The following is a 15,109-nucleotide window of genomic DNA, read 5'->3' as shown; positions in this document are numbered from 1 at the left end:
GAGCTGTAATACAGGTCAAGAGCTGTAACACTGAAGACAGTGAGAGGCCTGGAAGAGGCCCTGAGGCAGAGTTGGCCATGAAGGCAGAAAGTTGCTGCTAGGAAAGCACCTAAGAGAGCTGAACAAGCTGCTACACTGGCTATCAGCTGGGCCACTTAGCAGTGGAGAGGCCAATGGCAGGAAGTCCAAAGTAGAGAGGCCTTCACAGCTGAGAGAAAGGACCTGTTTGCTTGCACGGCCAAGAGGAACTTACAGAGCTGTCTCGCACTGCAGAAAGGAGAGATGTGCTCTTGGCTTTGGAGAAGCCTTCAGATCTTGTCTGTTTGCTTCCTGATCCAAGTCCTGAGCTATCATCTGCTACTTAATAAACCACTTAGCTGTAAGTACAGTTCATAGTTCTTTGAGACTAAGACTTTGCAGCGAATTGCTGAACTCAAACAGGCGAGTACTGAGGAGAGAGTGAGTGGGTGGTGTTAAAACTGGATGGGCACAGCGGCTTGGAGAAGTTGGAAATCTGGGATATATTTGACTTCTGCCTTGTAAGAGTTGGCTTTGTGCTGATTCTTATTTATGAAATTATTAATTTAAGATATAATTCACACACCATACAGTTCACCAATTTAAAGTGTATAACTCAGCAGTCTTTGGCTTCTTTACAGAGTTAAGCAGCCATCAGGGCCCTGGTAGCCAGTGGTTAAGCACTTGGCTGCTAACCAAAAAGGTCCACAGTTCAAATCCATCAGCTACTTCTTGGAAACCCTTTGGGGCAGTTCTGCTCTGTCCTGTAGGGTCAGAGTCAGAGCTATGAGTCAAAACTGACATGACAGTAATGGGTTTGGTTGGTTGGTTGCTTGTGCAACCATACGACAATCTGAATTTTAGAGCATTTTTATCTCCTCTAAAGGAAACCCAAAGCCCAGTGGCAGTCGTCCCCATTTCCTCCAGCCATCGGGAACCACTTAACCTACTTTGTCAATATCAGTTTGCCTATTCTGGACCTTTCATATAAATGAAATCATATGTGGAATTTTGTGATTGGCTCCTTTCACTTAACATAATACTTTTAAGGCTCATCCATGAATGAGGCTGTAACATTTTCTGTACTTTATTCCTTTTTATTTCCAAATAATATTCCATTATATGGATATACCATCTCCTGTTTATCCATTCATCATTTGTATTAGTGCTCACTTTTTGGCTATCATATGTAATGCTGCTGTGAACATTCGGTACAAGATTTTGTGTGGGCATTGGTTTCACAGGAGTAGAATTGCTGGTTCATAGGAGTGGAATTCTTTACAGGAACTGCCAGACTATGTTCCAAAGCAGGTGTGCCATTTCACGTTATTAACCAGCAGTGTCTGAAGGCCCCAATTTCTCCAGATCTTCACCAACGCTTGTTATTTTTTTTTTTTCTAGCCACCCTACTGTGTGAGGTGGTATCTCGTTGTGGTTTTGATATGCATTCCATGATGACAAAGGATATGGATCATGTTTTCACGTGCTTATTGTACATCTCGCCAGAAATGTCTGTTCAGATCCTTTGCTCGTTTTTTAGTTGGGTAGTTTATTTTTTATTGTTGAGTTCTAAGAGTTCTTTATGTACTTTGGATAGGAATCTCATCAGGTACATGATTTGCAAATGTTTTCAAGGATCCTTTTTTTTTTGTATTTTGTTTGTGTTTTCTACCATACTACTTATGCAATAAAAAAAAAAAAATACCAAACCTGTTGCTAACAAATCAGTTCTGACTCATAGCGACCCTAAAGGACAGAATAAAATTTCCCCATAGAGTTTCCGAGGAGCACCTGGTAGATTTGAACTGCTTACCTTTTTTGGTTAGCAGCTGTAGCACTTAACCACTATGCCACCAGGCTTTCCTATGTACTAATAGGAGGTTGTTTTTATGGGAGATTAGTTTTATGGAGTTCCTTGGTTGTTCAGTTAACACACTTGGGTGCTAACTAGAAGTTAGTGGTTCAAATCCACCCAGAGGCACCTTGGAGAAAGGCCTGGTGTTCTGCTTCTGACATATCAGCCACTGCAAACCCTATGGAGCAAAGTTATACTCTGACACAGATGGGGTCACAATGAGTCAGAATCATTTCCTGGTACTGGTATTTTAAAAAATAATTAGAAGAACTTTGATGAGGGCTTATTGAACTATCTCAGCTTTTGAAATGTAGAATTGCTGGTCAGTATTGTTATCTATTGCTTAGTAGCAAACATCTCAAAACTTAGTAGCCTAAAGCAACAATGATTTATTCTTTCTCCTGAGTCTGTGGGTCAGGAAGTAGGGCAATGGAAATTGCCTGGCTGGGCTGCTCTTCTTCTTGTCTCGTTAGTTGGAGGCTGGGTTGGAAGGTCCATAATGTATCCCTTGCACGTCTGTGTGTTGATTTCCCTGTGGGGTCTCCAGGAGCATATCACAGACTGCCTCACAGTGTGGCGTTCTGGCTCTGAAGAAGGAGGAATTGGGAGCTGTCAGTCCTTGGGAGTCCTACACCATCACTTGTATTAAAGCAAGCCTTGGTGCAGATTCAGGGGAGGGGAAGTGGCCTCCACCTTTTGATGTGAGCAGCAGTCTGTGTGGACAGGGTGGGCAGTGAATGTTGGGCATCTTGGAGATGAGCTCCCACAGAGACACTCCCAGCAGCTGGGGAATATGCTTTCCTCCGGAAGGAGGCATCTGACAGCACAGCAGTCCCCTCCTGTCTGCTCTGCTTCTGTGATGCTGCAGACCTCAGGTTGGGCCTAAATAGCTCCTGTACCATTTCCTTTGATCAAGTGTTCTAAATTCCTAACTCCACAAGGAGGCCTTGACTAGTTGGAAGAGATGCTTAGAAACTGTCTATGTGGTTTTTCTAGAAAGAGCCTGACTTGGGCACTGTTATCTGATGTCCATCTTTTACTTCCTGCTCAAACTCTACATGGAGGCAGATGCCCGAGAGTGTAATGAAGACCTTCCTAAAGGAGAGGCACTTGTTACATGCCCCTCCCTCCTGAGACCCATCAGAACAATTGTGGATGAATTTAAAAGGTGTGGCCCTGGGGCAAGAAAGGGTGGGGCTGAGTATTTCTGTTTCTGGACTCCAGGAGGTACTGGGAGGATATGGAGAGGGGTTGAACTTCTCAGGAATCCTGGCAAGCCTTCAGGTCCAGAGGCACCTACCCTGCAGGAAACCCAGGACACTAGTGAACACTTCATACTGTCAAGTGAACACCCCCAGAAGGAAACATCCTGGGTGCTCTTGTCTAGAGAAATTCCCCAAATTGCCTGGAGTTGGCTTGGGCTGCCAGTGACCCCCAACTAAAACATTCTTTCTCTTTTGTCAGACTCCAGGTCTAACAGCCAGACCCCATCTGGTCGTTCTAAACCAACATATCCTTTCAAGGCCCTGTATACATGCTTCGTGTTTGTATTTATTATCTTCAGATCACCCTGTGAGGTGGATGCAGTACACACCTCCCAGTGGACACACAGAAAACCTAGTCACACAGTGTGTGTACACTTGCCCAGGATGTTACACAGCTCGTTAGAGGTAAAGCTGGGACTTGAATCTAGGTCTCCTGGCACCAGAGCCCACACCACTTCTCTCTACTGCCTCCTGTTTATCAAAGCAGAAGACTCCCCAAACCATTAGACCTTAATTTCTAAGGGTGGGGTAGTCTCAGCCTAACAGAGGCTGAGGGAAGCAAAAAGAACTGTGCCCAAGATGGGGTGGATGATCATGATACTGGCAGTTCCTGACACTCAAACCAGCTTTCTGAAGGCTCAGAAAGACTTGGCATCCAGAGTAAGAATGCAGCCAAGGTCCCAGGAACTTGGCGTCAGCAGCTCCTAGGCAGAGTGTGGAGATGCTACTAGAACTGGATGCATTTCTGAACATGTGCTTACTGGGTCTTTTTTTTTTAAGTTGTTGTTGTTGAGAATATATACAACAAAAGATACACTAATTTAAGAGTTTATACATGTACAATTCAGTGACATCGCTTACAGTCTTTGAGTTGTACGACCATTCTCAGCCTCTTTCCTTGAGGTGTTCCTGCCCCATTAACATAAACTCCCTGCCCTCCAGGGTTTCTGTCTAATCTTTGGAGTTGCTCTTGTCACTTTGATCCCATATAGATGGATCTTAAAAGAACATAATGCTCAAGGCAGACAATTTGTACTAGTTAATCTGGATTATTATTTGGTTTTAAGAAGTCTTCAGGGGGTATTTTTGGGTTTAAGGTTTAAAGATTATCTCAGGGCAATAGTTTCTGGGACTCATCCAGCCTCCATGGATCCAGAAAATCTGGAGTCTATGAGAATTGGAAATTCTGTTCTGCATTTTCCCTCTTTTGATCAAGATTATTCTATAGGATCTTTGATCAAAATGTTCAGTAATGGCAGCTGGGCACCATCCAGTTCTGGTCTCATGGCAGAGGAGGCAGTTTTTCATGAAGGCAACTAGCCACACGTTCCATTTCTTCCTTTTCTTCCTGCCTTTACTTCCTCTGTTACTCCAGGCAAATACAGACCAGCTGTTACTCCTTGGATGGCTGCCTGGAAGTCCCCAAGACCCCAAGCATCACACGATGAACGTAACATTTCGTCTCCCTCCCTGTGATAGCTTCTTGTGCCTCTCTGGTTTAATTAGGATTCAGAATGTCCAGATCTCGATTTTCAACTTTCATTGTCTCCCAAACACACTTTTGTTACACTGGATCCTACACCTGGCTCATCATCATCTGTTCTCCAGTTCTTTGGACATGAGCCAGTTGTCTGCTGATCTTGGGATTCATTGGCCTCACAGCCTGTGGGCCAGCAGCCTGCCATCTGACCTGCTGATCTTGGGTTTGTCAGCCTCTGCAGCTACCTGAGTCAGGAGAAGCCTAAAGCCTGACACCTGACCCATGGATTGCAACTTGTCGCCCTCTACAAATGCATGACCCATATCCTTGAGATAAATCTCTTTCTCTCTCTCTATGTATATGTTATGTATATGTATATATATATGTGTGTATGTGTGTATGTATATATTTATATATATACACACACACATACATACATACCTATGTATACATGTCTGTCAGTTTGTTGTACTATGGGGGATTGCATGTTGTTGTGATGCTGGAAGCTATGCTACCGACATTCAGATAGAAGCAGGGTCACCCATGGAAGACAAGTTTCAGTTGAGCTTCCAGACTAAGACAACCTAGGAAGAAGGACCTGGCAGTCTACTTCTGAATAGCAGTAGAACATGGTCTGATATAGTGCTGGAAGATGAGCCCCCAGGTTGGAAGACACTGAAAAGACGACTGGGAAGAGCTGCTTCCTCAAAGTAGAGTTGACCTTAATGACGTGGATGGAGTAAAGCTTTTGGGATCCTCATCTGCTGTTGTGGCATGAGTCAAAATGAGAAGAAACAGCTGCAAACTTTTATTAGTAATCAGAACCTGGAATGTACGAAGTATGAATCCAGGAAAATTGGAAATCATCAAAAATAAAATGGAATGCATGAACATTGATATCCTAGGCATTTAGTGAGCTGAATGGCCTGGTATTGGCCATTTTGAATAGGAAAATCATACAGTCTACTATGCTAGGAATGACAACCTGAAGAGGAAAGGTGTTGCATTCATCCACAAAGAGAACATTTCAAGATCTATCCTGAAGTACAATGCTGTCAGTGATAGGATAATATCCATAGGCCTACAAGGAAGACCAGTTAATATGATATTATCCAAATTTACAGACCATCCACTAAGGCCAAAGATGAAGAAATTGAAGATATTTATCAGCTTCTGCAGTCTGAAATGGATGGAACGTGCAATCAGGATGCATTGATAATTACTGGTGATTGGGATGCGAAAGTTGGAAACAAATAAGGTGGATTGGTAGTTGGAGTATATGGCCTTGGTGGAAGAAATAATGCTGGAGTTCGAATGATAGAATTTTGCAATACCAACTACTTCTTCATTGCAAATACCTTTTTTCATGAACATAGACAGCAACTATACACATAGACCTTGCCAGGTGGAACACTCAGGAATTAAATTGACTACATCTGTGGAAAGGCATGATGGAAAAGCTCATATCATCAGTCAGAACGAGGCCAGGGCCGACTGTGGAACAGACCATCAATTGCTCATATGCCAGTTCAAGCTGAAACTGAAGACAACCAGACCAAGTCCATGAGAGCCCAAATACGACCTTGAGTATATCCCAACTGAAAATAGAGTCCATCTCTAGAATAGATTTGACACATTGAACACTAATGACCGAAGATCGGACGAGTTGTGGAATGACATCAAGGACATAATACATGAAGAAAGCAAGATATCATTGAAAAGACAGGAGATAAAGAAAAGACCAAGAGGGATGTCAGAGGAGACTCTGAAACTTGCTCACAAATGTCGAGCAGCTAAAGCAAAAGGAAGAAATGATGAAAAGAACTGAATGGAAGACATCAAAGGGCAGTTTGAGAAGGTAAAGTATTATAATGACATATGCAAAGAGCTAGAGATAGAAAACCAAAATGGAAGAACATGCTTGGCGTTTCTCAAGCTGAAAGAACTGAAGGAAAAATTCAAGTCTCAAGTTTCAAAAGTGGAGGATTCTATGGGGAAAATATTAAACGACACAGGAAGCATCAAAAGAAGATGGAAGGAATACACAGAGTCATTATACCGAAAAGAATTAGTCGATGTTCAACCATTTCAAGAGGTATAGCATGTGATAAGGAAGCGATGGTATTGAAAGAAGTCCAAGCTGGACTGAAGGCATTGGTGAAAAACAAGGCTCCAGGAATCGATGGAATATCAACTGAGATGTTCCAGCAAACGGTGCAGTGCTGGAAGTGCTCACTCACCTATGCCAAGAAATATGGAAGACAGCTTCCTGGCCAACTGACTGGAAGAGACCAATATTTATGCCTATTCCAAAGAAAGATGATCCAACTGAATGTGTAAATTATAGAACAGTATCATTATCAGACGGAAGCAAAATTTTGCTGAAGATCATTCAAAAGAAGCTGCAGCAGTATATCCACAAGGAACTGCCAGAAATTCAGGCCAGATTAAGAAGAGGATGTGGAACCAGGGATATCATTGCTGATGTCAGATGGATCCTGGCTGAAAGCAGAGAATACCAGAAGGGTGTTTACCTGTGTTTTATTGACTGTGCAAAGACACTCGACCGTGTGCATCCTAACAAATTATGGATAACATTGCGAAGAATGGGAATTCCAGAACACTTCAATTGTACTCATGAGGAACCTGTGCATAGATCAAGAGGCAGTTGTTCAGACCTAACAAGGGGTGTACGTCAGGTTTATATTCTTTCACCATACCTATTCAATCTGTATGCTGAGCAAATAATCCGAGAAGCTGGATTTTATGGAGAAGAATGGGTCATCCGGACTGGAGGAAGACTCATTAACAACCTGCATTATGCAGATGACACAACCTTGTTGCTGAAAGTGAAGAGGACTTGAAGCACTTACTAATGAAGATAAAGAGCACAGTCTTCGTATGGATTACTAAAAATCCTCACAACTGGACCAATAAGCAACCTCGTGATAAACAGAGAAAAGATTGAAGTTGTCAAGGATTTCATTTTACTTTAATCCACAATCAACACCTATGGAATCAACAGTCAAGAAATCAAAAGATGCATTGCATCAGACAAATCTGTTGCAAAAGACCTCTTAGATGCTGAACAGCAAAGATGTCACCTTGAAGACTAAGGTATGCCTGACTGAAGCCATATTATTTTTAGTCGCATCATATGCATGTGAAAGCTGGACAACGAATAAGGAAGACAGAAGAAGAGTTGACGCCTTTGAATTGTGGTGTTGGCGAAGAACATTGAGTATATCATGGGCTGCCAAAAGAACAAACAAATATGTCTTGGGAGAAGTACAACCAGAATGCTCCTTAGAAGCATGGATGTGTATCTTACATACTTTGGACATGTTGTCAGGAGGGATCAGTCCTTTGAGAAGGACATCATGCTTGGTAAAGTACAGGATCAGCAGAAAAGAGGAAGAATGTCAACGAGGTGGATTGACACAGTGGCTGCAACAATGAGCTCAAGCATAACAACGATTGTAAGGATGATACAGGACCAGGCACTGTTTCATTCTGTTGGGCATAGGGTCGCTATGAGTCGGAACTGACTCTACAGCACCTAACAACAACAACAAACACACCAGAGAGTACGCTGTAGTCAAACTGTCCACCAGTGGGCACCGCCACTCAGCGATATAGTCTGCACTAACCAGTATCTCCACCAGGGGGTGTAGTCCTCTCTCGGGTTATTATTACTCCCTTCCCTTCTGTTTCTGCAACCACATTTTCAGTTGGGAAACCCACACCCAGTGAGCCCCTTTTGGGGCTGGGTGTTGCCCTCCAGTTTTGCCCAAGGCTTCCTTCCCTGCTCTGTGGGGGGTGCTTATATCTGAGCTGGCATTCAGGGGAAGCACAGGAAGACTTTCCTCCAATTTAGAAAGAGAAGGCGCTGGCATTCCCCAAAAGGCCCTTGGAGAGATCTGTCTTATTGTTCTCAGAGCCCCAGTGGCCCTGTAGTGTTTAGAGGAGCAGTTTCCACTTAAGTCACTTAAGTGACCCACCTCTTGTCTCCACTGTAGGGAACCTTCATTAGATGTTTGTATCAGAGCAGTGGCCAACAGTTACTGGGTGGGAGAGGGGCTGTCAGTCTCAGAACAGACCATCAGGAAGGTCCACCTTGTTGCTATCAGAGTCCCCCTGGTAGATTGTTGTCTGTGAGCACAGCCTCCACTCAAGTCTGCCATTTCCTAACACACAGCAGCCTCAGTCAGTAGTCCTCAGTGTAACCAGAGCGGGGAGCAGTCAGACCCAAACTGAGCCCAGAGGAGGTTTCAGAGTCCTGAGCTATGGGGTATACAGAAAAGCGGGTAGAGTGCTAACTGTGGGAGCAGACTCCATGCAAGGGCTTTCTATAGCAGTTTGAAATAGCCTGGCAACCAACAGCATGTGGGACAAGGGGTGTCACACTCCAGTCAGATTCCCATGGAGGTTTGCCTTATTGCTATCAGAGCCTCCCCACGCCCCCATTTCCCCTAGGGATTGTTGGCTGTGAGTGCAGCCTACACTCAAGATGCTTGCTTCCTAGCATATAGCAGCCTCAGTTAACAGTCCTTAGCAACAGCTTGAAGTTGGGGCAGACTAACCTTATTGGGTCTTTTGAAAATTATATTAAAGTACCTCTTTTGCACTTAATATACTTCATATACTTCAGAAGTATGGGTCTCTGGTGTACAGTGTAGACACAGTGTTGCCTTATTTATGGGGATATTCTCTGAATGTCTTGCTTTTCTCATGAGTCCACGGTTGTTTGGGGGTCGGAGTGATGGCTTGACTCTTCCCATGCACAGTTCCCCATCCACGTTCCATATGATGGTGCTGTCATTTAATTAGGGATTGCAGAGTGGCAGTTGTTCTTGATTCTGCCTTTTCCTCCACATTTATTAGATGGGATTTTTCTGTAAAGAAGGGTTTCCCTCATCAACTAGAGCTGCCTGGTTGCTTGAAACAGCTTACTCAGGATGGCCAGGAGAATGCTCTCCTGCCGATGGCTACCTCTCATCATAAGGACTTGCCACCATTGGTGCCTCCAAGGGTGACGATGAGGTGGAGGTGGGGAGTTCTCTTCTTTTGAGTGACATGAGCTCCAGGCTGTGTGACTGCTGTGTTCAGTCTTTGCTCTGTGGGAGCTCCCAAGCACCCTGTGTCCTCTCAGACCCCTCATCATGGCCCTTCAGTCTCACATTTGGCTTGCTTTTAGGCCAGTGATTGGCCTTTCCTCCGATGAGCTTGGGTCATTTTCTAGGGTTAAATGGTATTTAGCGGGTACAGCATGACTTCCAGGCTGCTGGTTGCTTCTGGGCCTTTCCGTGAACAGAGCTAAGAAATAGGTGCTTTTGAAAGAACAACAATAGCAAAAACCCCACATAGTTTTCAGTTGAAATTTAACCTTACATAGTTTTTGTTTAATGTCTTTCATTTTAAACATGTATCTTTTCTGTTACTATGCATATCTTGATTTCAAATATGACTAGCATAACAACTTATACTCTAAAGTGGTCTCAGAATAATTAAACTAATACCACTAATAAGAAAACATGAAATGCAGCTTAAGGTTTCTTTGCAATTATGTTTGTCTTTACAATATATTCAAACTGATAAGGACATGCATTTTTCTTGTTACATAACTTTTAAATTGTGCCTTAAGCGAAAGTTTACAGTTCAAATTAGTTGCTCATACATTTATACACACATTATTATGTAACCCTAGTTGCTCTCCTTATAATGTGACAGTACACTCCCCCTTTCCACCCTGGATTTCCCGTGTCTGTTCATCCAGTTCCTGTCCCTTTTTGCCTTTTCATCTTGCCTCCAGACAGGAGCTGCCTATTTTCCTTTTTTTTAAATAATATTTTATTGAGTTTTCAGTGAAAGTTTGTACAGCAAGTTAGGTTCCCATTTAAAAATTACTACAGAGTGGCTACAACAATGGGCACAAGCATAACAATGATTGAAAGAGGTGCAGGACCCGGCAGTGTTTCTTTCTCTTGTACATAGGATCGCTGTGAGTCAGAACCGACTCAACAGCACCTAACAACAAGGCACATATTATTCAGTGATATCGGTTACATTCTTCACAATGTGTTAACATTCTCATTCATTCTAGTTTGGACATTTCAGTAATCTGGTTTCTCTGTCTCCTTGCCCTTTCATCTTTGCTTTAGAGTAATTGTTGAGCATTTGGCTCATATAAATGATTTCTTTAAAGTTGCACAGTACTCACTGGTAATATTCTTTATTTTATGAGCCAATCTGTTATTTAGCTAAAAGGTGACCTCAAGGGGTAGCTTTTACTTTTCTTTCTTTCTTTTCATCATGGTTGTAAATGTATCTATCACCCAAATGTTGCCAATTCAACTTTTTGCAGGTGTACAGTTTACTAACAGCAGTTACAACAATCGGCTGTACAACCCTATCCTTAATCAGTGTGATTTTTCCATCACCATTAACCCCCCCTTCCCTCACCCTTCCACACCTGGTAACCACTAATAAACTTTGTTCTCTATGCATTTGTCTTTTCTTTTGATATAAATGAAAACCTGTTGCCATCGAGTCGACTCTGACTCATAGTGACCCTATAGGACAGAGTAGAACTGCCCCATAGAATTTTCAAGGAGTGCATGGTGGATTCAAACTGCCGCCCTTTTGGTTAGCAGCCATAGCTCTTAATCACTACGTCACCAGGGTTTCCAATATAAGTGAAGTCATACCATACTTGTCCTTTTGTGATTGGCTTATTTCACTCCGTATAATGTCTTCTAGCTCTAACCATATTGCAGCATGTGTCAAGACTTCATTTCTCCTGCTGGCTGAGTAGTATTCCATTCCATGTACGTACCACATTTTGTTTATCCATTCGTCCATTGATGGGCATTTAGGTTGTTTCCACCTTTTGGCTATTATGAATAGTACTGCAGTGACCATTGGTGTACAAGTCTCTGAGTCTCTGCTTTCAAGTTTTTTTTGGTATATACCTAGGAGTGGAATTGCTGGGTCATGTGGTAGTTGGTTAAGAGCTGTGGCTGCTGACCGGTTTGAATCTATAAGGTTGCTATAAGTCGGAATTGACTCGACAGCAGTGGGTTTGAGTTTTTTGGTTTTTTGGTGGTCGTTCTGTTTTTCGTTTTTTGAGGAACTGCCACACTTGTTTTCCAAAACAGCTATACCGCTTTGCATTCCCACCAGCAATGGGGACCCAAAAACCAAACCAAACCCATTGCTGTCAAGTCAGTTCCAACTCACAGCAACTCTGTAGCACAGAGTAGAACTGCCAGATGAGGTTTCCAAGGCTGTAATCCTCACAGGAGCAGACTACCACATCTTTCTCCCGAGCAATGGATAAGGATTCCAGTTTCCCCATATCCTTGCCAACATTTGTTGTTTTCTGTTTTTTTTTTTCTTATCTTAGCCACGCCAGTAGAAGTGAAATGGTATCTCATTGTGGTTTTGATTTGCATCTCTCTGATGGCTTATGACGCTGAGTGTCTTTTCATGTATTTGGTGACCATTTGAATGTTCTTTGGTAAAGTGTCTATTCAAGTCTTCATCCATTCTATGGTTGAGTTGTTTATCTTTTTGCTGTTAAGTTGTTCAAGGCATAGTTTTGGTTCAAGGCTTTTGGAGTATCTCAGGGCAGTAGTCTCGGGGAGTCCCTTAGTCGAGTTAGCTGTTTAAATACTGAAACCTGTGGGATCCGGACTCAATGGGACTGTCTTCTTGTTTCTGCAGTCTTACCACCTTTCTATTGTGTGTTTTAGAGTTTGAGTTTTCCTTTTCTGACAGGTTTCTGCCTTACACCGGTTCTGGCTTTTGCAGGTTTGACTATATAAGCAACTCCCTCAATACTATTCTGTGGTTTTAGGCACCTTATTTGCATAATAGACTGACCAATCCCTGCAAGGTACATAAAATGGACCAATCACAGGACAAGCTGCCACCCAACCAATTGTTTTTGGCAAAATTATAAACCCAAGGCCAGAAAGGCAATCAATAGGAGAAACCCTTGCCCTGCAGACCACCCCGTGGCCTTTTTTGGCCATGGATCCTTCTACATAACATTTGGAGGGTTACTTCCCTCTCCGCATACATTTTACCTATCGAAATCAGTAACAACTAGTCCTTCACCACTGAGAGTATGGACCCCAGATGCTCTTTTGACTCATTGCTGGAGCCACACTCCTCAGGTTCACCCTTCAGCCAAAGATTAGACAGGCCCATAAAACACACAGTAATAAATGTAGGTCAACCACATAAATGAGACTAAATGGGCACGCCAGCCCAGGGGCAGGGATGGGAAAGTTGGATGAATGGATATGGAGAGCCCAGGGTTGAGAGGGGGAGAATGTTGACACGACATGGGGTTGCAAACCAATGTCACAAAACAATATATGTATTAATTGTTTAATGAGAAGCTAATTTGTTCTGTAAACCTTTATCTAAAGCACAATAAATTTTTTTTTAAAAAGTCCTTCAGTAGGGCAAATACTTCTCAGGGTGAGGTTACTAACATACCAGCCATTCAGGTCTGCTGCAGGTGACCATCTGATCTGGTCAGTTTCCAAAGGTCATCCTGACTTCACTCTTTCTTTGAAATGGGCAAGAATATGGATCTCTTGCAGTTGGTTGGCCAGATAGCTGTCTTTCAAATTTCTTGGCATAGACAAGTGAGAGTTTCCAGTGTTGCATCCATTGTTAAAGCAGCTCAGTTGGTAGTTCATCAGTTCTTGGAGCCTCGTTTATCACTAATGCCTCAGTGCAGCTTGGATTTCTTCCTTTCATACAATCAGTTCTTGGTCATATGCTACCTCCTGAAATGCTTGAACAGTGACCAATTCTTTTTGGTACAGTGACTCTGTATTTCTTCCTTCTTTTTTTTTTTTTAATATTGTGTTTTAGGTGAAAATGTACACAGAAAATTACGATTCCGTTTAAGCATTTTTATACAAATTGTTCCATGAAATTGGTTGCAGTCTTGCATCTTCTTTTGGTGCTTCCCGCGTTGTTCAGTAGTTTGCCTATAGAATCCTTCAGTATTGCAACTTAAGGCTTGAATTTTTTCTTCAGTTCTTTCAGCTTGAGAAATGCTAATCGTGTTCTTCCCTTTCCATTTTCTAACTCCAGGTCTTTGCACATGTCATTATAGTACTTTCCTTTGTCTTCTCAAGCCACCCTTTGAAATCTTCTGTTCAACTCTTTTACTTCATCATTTCTTGCATTCACTTTAGCTACTCTACGTTCGAGAGCAAGTTTCAGAGTCTTTTCTGATATCCATTTGATCTTTCCTGTCTTTTTAATGACCTTTTGTTTTCTTCATGTATGGTGTCCTTGATGTCATCCCACAACTCATCTGGTCTTTGATCATTGGTGTTCAGTGTGTCAAATCTATTCTAGAGATGGTCCCTAAATTCAGCAGGATATATATGAGGTTGTACTTTGGTTCTGTTGGGCTAGTTTTAATTTTCTTCAGCTTTGACTTGAACTTGCATGTGAACAATTGATGACCTGTTCTACAGTTGGCCCATGGCCTTGTTCTGACTGATGACACGGAGCTTCTCTATCATCTCTTACTACAGATGTAATTAATTTGATTCCTGTGTATTCCACCCAGCAAGATCCACACGTATCGTTGTCATGTATGTTGTTGAAAAAGATATTTCCAATGAATAAGTCATTGGTCTTGGCAGAATTTTATCATGCAATCTCTGGAGTTATTTCTGTTACCAAGACCATATTTTCCAACTACTGATCCTCCTTCTTTGTTTTCAGTTTTTGCATTCCAATCACCAGTAATTATCAGTGCATCTTGATTGCATGTTTGATCAATTTAAGACTGCAGAAGTTGGTAAAAATCTTCAATTTCTTCATCTTTGGCATTACTGGTTGATGTGTTAATTTGAACAATAGTCATATTAACTGATCTTCCTCACAGACCTGTGAATATTATCACTGACAGTGTTGTACTTCAGAATAGATTTTGAAATGTTCTTTTTAGCAGCGAATGTGACATCTTTCTTCTTCAATTTGTCATTCCCATTGTAGTAGACCATATGATTATTCAATTCAAAATGGCCAATACCAGTCCATTTTAGCTGACAAATGTCTAGGATATAAGTCAAGCGTTCCATTTCATTTTTGACAACTTCCAGTTTTCCTTGATTAATACACCAAACATCCCACTGTCAGTTATTAATGGATGTTTGCAGTTGTTTCTTCTCATTTTGAGTCCTGCCACATCAACAAATGAAAGTCTCGAAAGCTTTACTGCATCCATGTCATTAAAGTCAACTCTACTTTGAGGAGACAGCTCTTCTTCAGTCATATTTTGAGTGTCTTTCAACCTGAGGGGCTCATCTTCCAACACTATATCAGACAATGTTCTGCTGCTATCCATAAGGGTTTCACTTTTTTTTTTTGAAGTAGATCTGTAGGTTCCTCTTCCTACTGTATCTCAGTCTGGAAACTCCACGGAAACCTGCTGGTATTTGAAATACCAGT

Source organism: Elephas maximus, chromosome 22 (assembly GCF_024166365.1).
Source record: "Elephas maximus indicus isolate mEleMax1 chromosome 22, mEleMax1 primary haplotype, whole genome shotgun sequence".
NCBI classification, from domain to species: domain Eukaryota; kingdom Metazoa; phylum Chordata; class Mammalia; order Proboscidea; family Elephantidae; genus Elephas; species Elephas maximus.
This window is presented reverse-complemented; position numbering follows the sequence as displayed.